Source organism: Pteropus vampyrus, unplaced genomic scaffold, assembly GCF_000151845.1.
Source record: "Pteropus vampyrus isolate Shadow unplaced genomic scaffold, Pvam_2.0 Scaffold365, whole genome shotgun sequence".
NCBI lineage: Eukaryota > Metazoa > Chordata > Mammalia > Chiroptera > Pteropodidae > Pteropus > Pteropus vampyrus.
The window spans coordinates 1,220,651-1,234,198 of NW_011889146.1; the positions used below are offsets into that span (position 1 = coordinate 1,220,651).

The 13,548-nt window shown below is 40.5% G+C and overlaps 1 protein-coding gene across 3 annotated transcripts in view; it reads left to right on the top strand.

Moving 5' to 3' along the window:
• Positions 1-13,548, top strand: part of EXPH5 (exophilin 5) — a 74,333-nt gene that overhangs the window by 14,444 nt on the left and 46,341 nt on the right. The window contains exon 1 of one of the 3 annotated variants that reach the window (XM_011379566.1): positions 6,789-6,872. The exons of the other annotated variants lie outside the window; for them this stretch is intronic. The gene's annotated coding sequence lies outside the window, so the exon portion shown is untranslated. Of the gene's footprint in view, positions 1-6,788; positions 6,873-13,548 lie in introns of those variants that run through there. 3 annotated transcript variants of the gene reach the window in all.

The following is a 13,548-nucleotide window of genomic DNA, read 5'->3' on the forward strand; positions in this document are numbered from 1 at the left end:
CCCTAGAGTCAGGCATCCAGTCTTAACCCTGCCTAGGAGAAAGGTCAGTGGCAGATTTTTTAAAGAGGGACTATAGATCATCCAGTTCAGCTAAAAGTCACATAATGTTGGCATGGTAGGTACTGAGAGTCACCTTTCACTGCTTTTCCTCTCTCTGTGCCCACTTATGCACTGATGCATTTGGTATATTTTCCCACTTTCTGTGATGACAAGTCCACAGATTCTGCTGAGAGGGATTCCCAACCCCAGCTGAAATGACAGCTATCTGGAGAACTCTCAAAATTACCAATGCCAGGCCCCACCTGTACATTCTGGCTTAATTGATTTGAGATCAGGTTGTGCATGGGTATTTTTATAAGCTTCCAGATAACTCTAATGTGCTATGAGGGACACCATCCTGGCTGCCTGGGCATTGGGCACTGACTTCACCTGTCACATCTTTCCTACACTCCACACCTTTGCACAAGTTGAAGGACTCTTGATTTCTCAGGAAACAATGCAGTTTGGGAGGGTAAAGCCTATAGTTTTAGCAAAGAACAATCAGGAGGGCTGTGCCTGAGAGAGGAAAAAAATAATGGCATAGATGATAGAGGCTCTGTTCATCCCTCTGGCAACCAAATCAAAGTTGTGACGGAAACAAGGAGCAGAAGCAAGGAAAAATCGCCTGGGATCTAGAAGAACAAGCCATACAACTAGGGAGAAATCCAAGAAAGCACCCTGCAATGGCAAAAAGTACAACAGGGCAAAGATGCGGGGCTGCCCTGTCTCCAGCGGCTGAGATGAAGGCTGCAGCAGCCTCTTAAAGGGGCCATGTCCATGAGCAGAATTTCCCAGTGACGGACCTGCTCGCGCTGAACTCCTGTACTGATTCGGCTGCATGCAGGGGGCACCGGAGACTTATAGGGAGACATTGTCTGAATGAGGGCCGAGGCAAGGCTCACTCTATACAGAAGTGCCAGCAGTATTTATTGTTCCCTGTGGAGCCTTCCATACCAGTGTGCCAGACACAGCACCGCCATAGCCATGACGTCATCAAACTGGATAACAGAGGTCGCTCCGCCCATAGGATTCCCTGAAACCCCGCCTACTTCAACATCCAGATGTATCCTCTGCAGGTCAGGTGCTCCTTGCTGAGCAGCATCTAGACTCACACTGGAGACAGCTGGCCTCGGTTTCTGGTGTGGCCTTTTGAGGCAACTATAAGCACAGCATCTGTGGATTGCTTGCTGAATCTTAACAGGTGGCCCTGGAGGGTTAGAGGCGTGGGCTAAGTTTGTCCTGAAGCTGAACCCGTCTCAAGACTATGCCACTGGATACCTACTTCACAAATCCACACTAATAAGACCAGAAGACTTAGGAGCTTTGCTTACTTCATAGAAACAGACGTGGAAAGGCAGCCAAAATGAGAAGACAAAGAAGCGGAAACCATATGAGAGAACAGAACAGAGATCTAGATATAATGGAGTCAAGTAATCTAACAGACGCACAGTTCAACACACTGGTTATAAAGATGCTCAATGAACTTTTGGGACACGTAGATAAAATCAACAAAGAGATAAAAAGAAAAAAAACATAAAAAAGGAAATGGAAATTATAAAAGGGAACCAGTCTGAAATGAAAAGCACATTATCTGTGATGAGAAATGTATTAAATGGAATAAACAAAGGAATAAATCAAGTGAATAAAGAAAAGGATCAAATGCCCTATCTAGAGGATGGGAATGCCAAGGACATACAATCAGAATGGCAAGAGATAAGATGCCAAGACTATAAAAATAATTTAAAGAGCATATTGGACACTATTAAGGGTCCAATTATCCATCTGATCAGTGTAACTGAAGCAACTCAAGATGTTGAACAGCTGTTTGAAGAAATAATGGTGGAAAACTTCCCTAACCTGGTGAAGGAAATGGACATAAAACCCCAGGAAGCTCAGAGAATCCCAAAAATCAGGGATCCAAAGAGGCCCACACCAAGACACATCATAATTAAAATGCCAAAATTTAAATACAAAGATAGAATATTAAAAGCAGCAAGAGAAAAACAGATAGTTACTTATAAAGGAAAACCCATAAGCTGGTAGCTGATTTCTCAACAGAAACTATGCAGGACAGAAGGGCTTAGCACAAAATATTTTGTGCTAAGGATGAAGACCCAGGATCTACAACCAAGAATACTTTATCCAGCAAAGCTATCATTTAGAGTTGAAGGACAGATAAAGAGCTTCCCAGACAAAAATAAGCTAAAGGAATTTATCACCACCAAGCCAGTATTACAGGAAATGTTGGAGGAACTTCTTTAAGAAGAAAAAACATGTATCAAAAACAGGAATAAAGAATGGTAACAACTACATTCTTATCAATAAATACCTCAAATGGAAAAGAATTAAGTGTTCCAACCAAAAGATAGAGTGGATGAATGGAAAGAAAACAAGACCCCTACATGTTGCCTATAAGAGACTCACACAGACTAAAAGATTAAAAGACATACACAGACTAAAAGCAAGGGGATGGAAAAAGATATTGCTTTGATGGACCTAGAAGGTATTTAAGTCAGACAGAGAAAGATAAACAGTATATGATTTCACTTATATGCAGAATCTAAGGAATAAAAAGAACAAACTAATCAAAAACAGACTCACAAATGTAGTGGAAAATTTGGTGATGGACAGAGGAGACGGGGCTGGGCAAATGGGTGAAGGTTTAAAAAAGTACAAATTAGTAGCTGATGGATGGTCACAGGGATCGTTTTATGAACTATATAGATGTCTAACCAACGTATTGTATACTTGAAACTAATTAAAATAAATTTAAAAAAAATAAAATAAAACCAAACAAACAAAAAAAGAGGGCTGTGCCTAATGCAAATGCAAACCTTGTTTCTCGTACTTTTCTACTTTAAAATTGCTTAGCAGGATCAAAAGGACCCTCTGTCCCCGAAGCTGTCTGGCAACTGGAAGATTTGCTTTTTACTTTTTGTTGTTTTTATTTTGTTTACTGCCCATTAAGTGTGAGTTTCACATAAACACAACTGCTGTAATGTCTACAAGCTGATTAGACCCTGGCCTTGTGAACTCACTTTCTTGAACCCATCTCCAGTTCTTCACATTAGCTGTTGAGTGGTTATGTTTGATATGAGTAAACAGGAAATGTCTTAAGAAGGAACATGGAAGCCCAAAGAGTTTCTGAAAGGGTAAAGCCACCTGGTTTCAGTACCAATTGTCCAAAAGAAAGAGGAATTAGACATCTCTCTCTGCTGATTTTGTAATTATTCAGGAATATTTGACTGGTGACTTCTTAAATATATGTAATACTTAAAAATATGCCTATCATGTTCACTTGATTCCTCAAATATCCTTTAAGAGCAGATACTGTTATCCTCATTTTTTTCCAGATGAGATCTTATCCTTATCGTTCTCTTTTCTCAGAGTCTCAAGACCATAGTAGCACCCAGGGGTGGATGCGGGACTAGAACCTAGGACTCCAGCTGTCCTCTGCGGCACTTGTACAGCATGTCCTGTGGCTCTACAGGTGAAGCGATCCAGATATGGGGCAATGGTGATGTGTGGAAACGTGTAGGTTCAAAGGGAAGTTAATACCTTAGCTTCCAGGGAGTTAAAGAGCAATTAAAAGAACATGTGAGAGTGATCATAGCAACAGCAGTGTGGGGGTCAGACTGAGGCCCTCCATGACCTACATTAGCCTCACCCGTACAGCCACACCAGGCGAGCTCAATATCTCAGACTCGAGCGCTGTCCATGTAACAGAGCTTCATGACAGGACCTCTCACCCCATTGCCGGAGGGCTCGCTACTCCTCAGCCCCGCATTGAGTATCCTGTTGGTGCTGCTGTGATACAGATAGCAGTGATCCTGGGGCTGAGGAGCCCTGCACACAGAATCCTTGGAGGCTCCTAGATGGCTGGCCTGAGGAAAATCTTGTGGGTTTTAATTAAATCCCCTAAACAGCCGGTAGTTTGATTTAAATTGTATCAGAGCCCAGATGGCAACACATGTGTTTGTTTGTTTCATTTTCAGGCTTTTAAACTGCAGAAATTTTTATGGCCTATTTTAACAATTGCCATCATGTATTTTATGTGTGGTTCTCTTCCTTTCTTCCAGATTCTGGTTAGGTATATTAAAATGATTTGTTGGACGGCATGTATTTGAGGGTAGGTCTAAGTTGCTGGCTGAACTACTATGTTTGCACTTGAGCTTGCGTTTCACAACTCCCCTTCTGAATCACCAAAGGCCAAATGAGAACTCTGCTTACTGAAAGTTGTTCCCTAAATAGTGGGTATTGGTGCTTCATTCCTCAGAGTAGAAACAGCACTGGGGCTCAGCTCGGCAGGGGATTTCTGACAATGTCCTTCCCCATGGGGGACTATGTAAGGGAGGCTCTGGCCAACTGTGTGCTCAATCTGGTCTACTTGCTGGTGCCTCTTCCTTCTTAAAGACATCAGTTTCTCCCTTAGCGTCAGCAAATCCCCACCCAGCACCCCACCAAAACGCATTCTTAGTTGTAGTTTACGCTATAGCTCCGGCTCCACCGAAGATACTAGAAAGGCCAATAAATTAGGTCATGTCTGTCCTCAGCTGTTTAATCGCTTTGCCACTGCCATCCAGGCAAAACTCTTTAAAAGGTTTATGAGTAACATATTCCCTCCAGGGTGCTATCTCCACCTTCAAAGCCACACTGGACCCACCCTTGCCTAGTTCTACCTAGCACTTTGCACACCAACTTTTACTGAGCTCCGGCTGCAGTTTCTTCCCCAGCTTTTTTTCACTTTCCCCATGTGTCAACTTAACACTTTGTTCTGGGCCTCTCAGATCCTTAAGGAAAGGGAGATCACAGGAACAAAATGATACATAAATGTAAAATATTTATTATAAACAATTTGCAGGTACCTAAAAACCAACTAACAAGGGTATAAATGCCACAATTTCCAAATAGTACTCCAAATCAATCATTATAGTTTTATCAGTAAAGTGATTAAAATGCTTTTCTATTCTCAGCTCATCTCTGAGTTGCTATAAGCACTTTATACACCTTCAAAGGCTTGGGTTTCTTGGAGAAGTAAGCCGAGTCCCATGCTATGCCTTTGGCTTGGATCTGCCTTCCTTCCTGGGAGGCAAGTAGTCATCAGTCAACCGTCCAAATTAAGTGTTGAGAGCAGCATTGCAATTTTACCTCTTACTCATGGAGCTGCCAGATATGACAAGCTCCTCCATTTGCAGCATTAAGACAATTGTCTTTGGGCAGTCACCGCCTCAGGACCCTCCTCACAGCATCAGGAGTCAGAGGTCTGGGTACACGTGTGTGTTCCTCTCTAGAGTGAAAGCCCCATAGGACAGCCTTCCCCCCTCCCCCCCACCCTGCGCCCCGTATCATGATTCAACAACATTTCTTTTAAGCATCGAAAACTCATTTATTTAGCAGCTATATTCAAATCCTACTATGAACCTAGCACCAGAGATACAAAAATGCTCTCTATAATCTCTCAATGTAGTGAGGGAGATTGATTTAAAACCAATATAGTCACTATACTGTAGCAGATGATAAGATAGTTACACACAGGGACACAGAGGTCATATGAGGTCTCAGGGAAGAATTGCTGGAGGGGGTAATGCCTTAATTAAGTCTTGAAGGAGGTGTGGGGTGAATAAGGATTGGAAGGGCATGCCAAATGGGGTGAATAGTATTAGTAAGGCACAAACATGTGAAAGACGATGGTGAAGCTGCAGGCACCATCAGCAGGGGATATCGCCACAATGCAAAGTGAAAGACAATGACTGACAAGAGATCTAGAAACAAACTGGGGGCGAAGAGGAGTCATTGAAATGCTTAGAGCAAGGAGTGACAACATCAAATTTGCTTCTTAGGTAGATAGCTCTGGGTAAAGGGTGAAGCCTGGATTTGAAGAAAGATATGCTTAGGGACCTTGACTAGAGATAAAAAGAAGGGAAAGAATTCAAGAAATATATGGAAAGTTGAATTAGTAGGACTAGGTGGCTAATTGGCTGGAGGAGTAGGGAAAAAGGAGTGTTCATATAAATTCAGGTTCTGGCTTTGATGAATTTTTGGCACTTGACCTACTGTTTACACTGAAACGTGGAGTCAAGTGGACTGTGCACTTTGTGGGTCCAGGGTTAGGTAATATTTCTGAATAGTAAAGGATATCAATTCCTATCAACTTTTAAACATTTAGATATATTGTCTCTTGATGAATGTTATTTCTTGGCAGTTAAGGTCAAGTTTTAGGTCTATGACCAGGATTGAGAGTGAAGTGAGAAGTGGGCAGATTTCAAAGCAGAATTCTGGCAAGGGATTGAAACATGTTTCCCAGCTCCAGATGGCCTGGTAAAGGACTTCTGGGGAGAAGCCGCAAGCAGCCACCTGACAGTAGCGGAGGGACCGATTGGCCCACAGGGACACCACCTGGGCAAGCTGAGGTGAACAGCCTGCCAGACAGCAGGTGCCCAGCCAGCCAGATGCAGCCGGTTTCATTTTCTCTCTTTCAGCTTTGAATTCTGTCGGGAGCTTTATACCTTTCCTACTCTTAAGCAAAAATAATTAAGACCAACTAATTATTGAAACACCCTTTTCCCCTGCAAAAAAAAAAAAAAAAAGACATTTCATTTCCAGTGGTGGTTTACTTCTGCAAAGTAGCAGCAAACGGGCTTTTCAGCAGCATCCTCCTCTTTGTTCAGGGATCAGCAGAAGAGTATTTTCTCTTCAGCAAGCTGGGGATTCTTTGTCTTCAGTGCCCTGCCTACTAGCCTAGGGCACTGGTGACCTTGGTTTTGAAGTTTGTCCAGAGTCACTCAGGAGAGAGGAAACCATCATTCTACCTCGTGCTACCGTGCACCCACCAGGTAAGCTGCTGGGCACCAGGCTGAAGCCCCTGGCAAATCATTTAGCCCTGGTATTCCAGAATTTGCTTAAATATAATGGGTTCAAAGCAGCAAGGCTGTATCGTCAGCGGGCACAATGATAAAGGAAAAAGATACCCCTTAACAAGTTTATCATGATGAGAGTTTATTGAAATAAATACCAACATCTTTGGGGGATCAAGATTTGTGATATTTTCATTTTTATTGAAATAACAGATACTTGACAAATACTTTGAGGACTTACTATTTGTATGGGCTTTGTAATCTACTATGGTAAATGCAAAGTGTAGAACTCAAGAAATTGATAATCCATTTGGGTAGACAGGGCATGAAAATTTAAGTAATATTATAAGGCTGCACATGACTCTGTGCCTAATGGGCGGCACTGACAGTAGTTTTTTGGTGTAAGAGAAAAATGGAATGTGAGCTGAAATTATTAGGAAAGCCTTCGTAAAGAGGCTGGACTTGAAGAGTAATTAGATGTAAATAAGTGAAAGGTAGATAAGGGGAGAATGACTTGCAATTATGGCTGGTTAACACTTCCATTGAACCAATTCTACATAACACTGAGCTTTAATGAGTGCTTGGAATATGTAAATCTTCAATTCAGAAAGGTGATTTATGTCAATACTGGGAACTAAAGTCCTTAGAAAAAGAGTGGGTAACTGCTGGCTTGCTAGAGCATTCCACCACACCTGAATTCCTCCCCTCCCCCCAGGGATCCGTTCACCTTCTCTAACTTCTATTAAACGTTTACTAATTTTTAACAACCTTACACGTAGAAAATGAGAGTTAGATTAACTGTTTTCTTTTTTTTATTCTGTAAATGATAAATAGCAGAGCAGCACAAAATCATTTCAGATAAAATAGAAGTTAACTGTGTGCTAAAGGGTTATGTGGCATCTTTTCAAGTCTCAGACTTTTAATTGAATCTGCTGAATCAGAGAGCAATTGACAAGTGTGTTGGTGTTTGTGTGAGTTATAGGCATAAGGCCACAAAAAGAAATCTTTAGCTTCCCCTCCAAGTTCTGTTCTTTACGTGAGAGCATAAGAAGCCTCCAGAAGACTTGCATGGTCTTAACACTGAGACTTCTCCTCCAATGTTCTGTCTGTATCTACCAAAGAATTGAGAGAATTTCAGAGTTTTAGGAATTCTTATTTATAGCCCAACGATACAAGACAGCAATGAAAATATTAATAATGATAATGGTTGACCTCCATGAGTAAATTTAGACAGCTTTTCTTGATGCAAGGCCATCAAATAAAAACATCCTGTTGCTACCACTGGGGTTGCCCCAGCAGCAAGGGGTTGGAGAGGCATAACTGCACAGGAGTGTAGTTAGCATTTTCCCTCGGTTCTTCCTCATTGACATAGCGAAGAATCACAGGTCAGTAAGATTTAGAAAAGATTTATTAAAAGTATATTTTAGAAAGACAAAGCACGCTCCAAGGAAGTACATGGTTTCAGTGAAGAGCTGTTATGTAGCACTGTAATAACAACCACCACAACAACAAACACAGAAAGGGACAAAAAGAGGCCCAGAAGTGGGAATGTCTGCATTGTATTTGGGCCGTGATGGTTCCATAGGCATTTCTAGGCGATTGGCAAGTGAGGTCATTTTGATTGACACTTGGCTGCTACATAACACTGCCTAGTGTGCATGTACTTACCCAGAATTCAGTCTGTTATAATTAGATTCATAAACTTCAAGGCTTAAATATAGTATTACAATGAAGCTTAAATTGTGGGCAAATTAGAGTAGTACCTTCTGCGCAGGCATCTGTAGCCAGATTAGGCCAGCTAAGACTATGACTCTCCTGTCTTTTGTCTCTGGGGATGCAGGAGGGGTTCTCTCACTACCAATAGGGTGTTCTTTGGGTGATCTCTGGGTTGGGCCCCTATTTCTTTGTTCCTCCTTATCGCTTATGTCTGACTAGCTACCTAACACTGTGACCACTTAAACAAAACAAAAACAAGCTGTGGGGGAGGAAAAATAATTTTCTCTCTATAAGTTCTGGCTAGTCTAATAATTAAATTGACATGAGACAGATTAGCGGGGGGAAAATAACCAAATTATTACATATGTATATATGTAATATATATAAGAATAAGAATGTGGAACCAGAGGACAAATCGGCAATTGAGCTTATTTGCCAAGAGCTAAGAGGAAGGGGGAGGCTGTGGTTTGTGGCTTCAAAGGGCAGGAAGGCAATTCACAGGGAGATGAAAGGCAAATGTTTGGTAAATGTTTTCTGGGCCATGTTTAACAGTGGGACACTGAGAGGACTTTGCTCAAAGGGGCCTTGCTAGATTCCTCCCTATCACACACTAATTCATATTAAACTAGTTCTCTACAATGATAGACCCCTTCCTGAAGCAGGTCCTCTTTCTAAATTCTTTTTGGTAGTTAAAGGAAAGGTCAAAGGTTTCTCCTGAGTTTCATTTCTTAAAAATAAACAGCTTAAAACAATCAATATCCCCCAAAAGTGTATATTTTGGGGTTGCAAATGCTGCTTCACTCAAAACAAAACCACGTTCAAGTTATTCACTCTCCTACTTCACTTTCTTTGCTCAAATTACTCTCTCTGCCTGTGATGGCCTTTACCCCTCCTCCCATATACACCCTGTATCTACTGTCCCAAATCATTGAATCATTCACTGGGGAATGAGCATCACTAGTGAAAAACAGTGGTGGATTCAGACTTTGCCCTAATGGGGCTTTAAACTCAGTATGTTTACTTCTACTGTTACGGAACCGGAGTTTGTGTGCCCAAAACTAAAAACGTCAGAGTTTAGAATAAGAAAAGATTTACTGATCAAGAAGATTCCAACTGAGAAGATAGGAGACCTAACAGTGCCTCATATTCATCTTGCTTGCTGGACTAGGTTAAGGGTTTTTAAGGAGTTTGGGGGAACACATTTGTGGAAGTGTTGTTGGGGCAAGTTTTAATTAAAGGATGTGGAACTTGGCCACTCATGGTAAGGAGTGTCAGCACTGGATTTTGCAGGACAGCAGACCCTTCACTTCTATGAAAGGATTTTGGTGTTCAAGTTCAGGTTACGTCCTAGTCCTTTGGCTCCATGCGTGTATGTTGGGAGGTGGAGGTGAGGAGAGGTATGTGTATAAGACTTTAGTTCCAGGTGCAGCTGGAGGCCAGAATTCTCTCCTGTGCATGCTTCGGCTGCATGATTTGCATTTTTGGTCTGTTGTCTCTGAAAAGCAACTCAGTATCTTGTTAAACAGGATAGGGCCATTTTGAGCTGGTTCTGTTACTGGAGGGTAGGGTCCTCTCCCGGTGCATTGTCCAGGTTCTTGATGTCTCGAACAAAGAATTGAGCAAGACACCAAAATACAGCAGAGAAGAAAAGCTTTATTAGAAGGGAAAGTACCCTTCCAGACATGGAAGTGGTCCTGAGCAAGAGAAAAGTGGTTCAAAAGACCTGATAACAAAGCCTTTGGGTTTTTTATCCTATTTGCTGTGGGTGGTTACTTTTCTTAGTTGGGTGGGTTTCCTTGATTGACAATTAAGATTGACAGGACTCACTGATTCATTGTTCGCTTTCTGCACATGTTCAATCCCAGAATTCAGTCAGTTATAATGATATTAATGAACTTCTGGGAATATGCATCATATTATAATGATGGTATAATGAAGCTCAGGTGGGTCGAAGGTTCTTGGGGTTTTCATTGCACAAGTTTCAGTGACTAGCTTAAACCAGTACCTAATTCTCTGCTTGTTCCTTTGTGGAAGTTACTTTTAGCCTAAAAATGCCTTCTGGCTTTCTTAATTGTGGGCGGATTAGGGCGGACCCTTTCTAGGATAGGATGATCTCAGTGTCTTTGCAGGCAGACCTGAAACCCCCTAACTCTCCTGTCTAACTCTTTTCTAAGAGCCATAAACCCCCTTATTATTGGCATGAATGTTGAGGGATGGGAGATCTCTTCTTCCAAATTTGCTTCCTGCTGAGAAAGGTTGTAGTCCCTGCCTACTGGGGTTTCATGGGGCTCTTTCCCCTTCTCCCTTAGTTAGGGTGGGGTCTTGGGTTTCCTGCTGAAGTGCCACCTCAGTCCCTAGACAAGGAAAAGAAGATACAAACTTGTTATTTAAATCATATATCTATTAATTTCTATTTTTGATTTGCCTGTTAAGCAAGTAAAGGGAAACAGGCTTGGTTAATATATTTCTTAAAGAGTAAAAAAAAAGACCTTTGGCCTAAAGCCCCTCCCCTCTCAGACTCTAAGGGTTCTGTCTGGCTTAATACCATTTCTCTAACAATGGGCCAATGATCCTTATCAATAGCCAGAGGATCTGAGTCACCAGTTTCGGGGCAATTATCGGGATTTGAGGAAGAGGGCCTTTTTCCCAAAGATAGGAGGGAAGAAAACTTAATTAGGTTTACTAAAAAGATTAAGAACTCTGCAAGAGATGTCCCATATCATTTCCTGCTGAAAGATTAAGAATTTTACAAGTGACTTCTCCTATCAGTTCTACAGTTACACTACCAATCCTTTAAGACCCAACTTTGTGAATGTTTTCTCAGCCCTCAGCCAGAATTAATCTTACTTATGATCTCAAAGCAAGAGTGCTGGTTTCCTATTATATAACTCTGAAGTAATAAGAAATATTTATATGGTATATATATATTTGGTCTTTGTCCCCATTTCTGGCACGGAGCTTCTTAAAACCCTGAAATTTCCTAAGTGGCAATAGTGAGAGAAGTATCTTTTGTTATTCATAAGTTTCTTTCAACCATACCTAAATTTATGCTAATGAGGTGAATCTTGGAGGATGGGACTTGTTGCCAGAGGAACCAACCATGTGATCAGAAGGTTTGAACTTTTAGTCCCACCCCCTGACCTCCAAGAAGGGAATGGAAAGGTGGAGCTGGAGATTGATTTAATCAACAATACCCGATGATTTAATCAATCATGCCTACATAATGAACCTCCATAAAAAAAAAACAAAACAACAACATTCAGAGAGCTTCTGGGTTGGTGAACAAGAATGTGTCTGAATGAAAATGAAAACACGATGACTCAAAATCTATGGGACACAGCAAAAGCAGTCCTAAGAGGGAAATTCATACCAATACAGGCAGGCCTACCTTAAGAAACAAGAAAAAGCTCAAATAAACAATCTAACCTTACACTTAAAAGAACTAGAAAAAGAATAGCAAATAAAGCCCAAGGTGAGAAAAAGGAAGAAAATAATAACGATCAGAGCAGAAATAAACGAAACAGAGTCTAGAAAAACAATACAAAAGATTAACGAAACCAAGAGCTGGTTCTTTGAAACAATAAACAAAATTGACAAACCCTTAACCAGACTCATCAAGGGAAAAAGAGAGAGGACTCAAATAAGTAAATGAGAAACGAAAGAAGAGAAATAACTACTGACTCTATATAAAATACAAAGTATCATAAGAAAATACTACAAGCAATTATATGCCAACAAATTGGACAATCTGGAAGAAATGGATACGTTCCTAGAAACATTCAATCTCTCAAGGAGAGAGTCAAGAAGAAACAGAAAATCTGAAATGACTAACATCCTTGACTCTCAAGGAGAGAGTCAAGAAGAAACAGAAAATCTGAAATGACTAATTACCACCAATGAAATCAAATCATTAATCAAAACCTCCAAAAAAACAAAAGTCCTGAACTTTATCAAACATTCAAAGAATTATCACCTATTCTTCTCAAACTATTCCAAAAAATTCAAGAATAGGGAAGGCTCCCTAAATCCTTTTATGAGGCCACCATTACCTTGATTCCAAAACCAGAAAAAGAAAGCCATATGAATATTGATGCAAAAATCCTCAACAAAATATTAGCAAACTGAATTCAACAATATTTTTAAAATATCATACACCATGATCAAGTTGGATTTATTCCTGGGATGCAAGGTTGGTACAATATCTGCAAGTTGATTAATGTGATAACATCACATTAACAAATCCAAAGATAAAAATCATATGATCATATCAATAGATGCAGAAAAAGCATTTGACAAAATCCAGCATCCATTTATGATAAAAATCCTCAGCAAAGTAGGAATAGAGGGAACATACCTCAACATAATAAAGGCCATATGTGACAAACTTACAGCTAACAATGGGAAAAGACTAAAGGCATTTTCCTTAAAATCAGGAACAAGACAAGGATGTCCACTTTCACCACTCCTCTTCAACGTTGTATTGGAATTCTTAGCCACAGCAATAAGACAAGAACGAGAAATAAAAGGCATCCGAATTGGAAAGGAAGGAGTAAAATTCTTGTTATTTGCCAATGACATGATACTATATATAGAGAACCCTAAAGATTCCACCAAAAAACTGTTAGAACTGATCAATGAATTCAGTAAAGTAGCAGGTTACAAAATAAATATTCAGAAGTCAGTGGCATTTTTATACACCAATGATGAACTTTCAGAAAGAGAAATTAAGAAAACAATCCCATTTACAATTGTGTTGAAAACTATAAAACACCTGGGAATCAAATTAACCAAGAAGGTAGAAGACCTGTTTACAGAAAATTATGTCATTGATAAAAGAAATTGAGGAAGATACAAATAAATGGAAGCATATACCCTGTTCATGGGTAGGAAGAATCAACATCATTGAAATAGTCATACTACCCAAAGCAAGCTATAGATT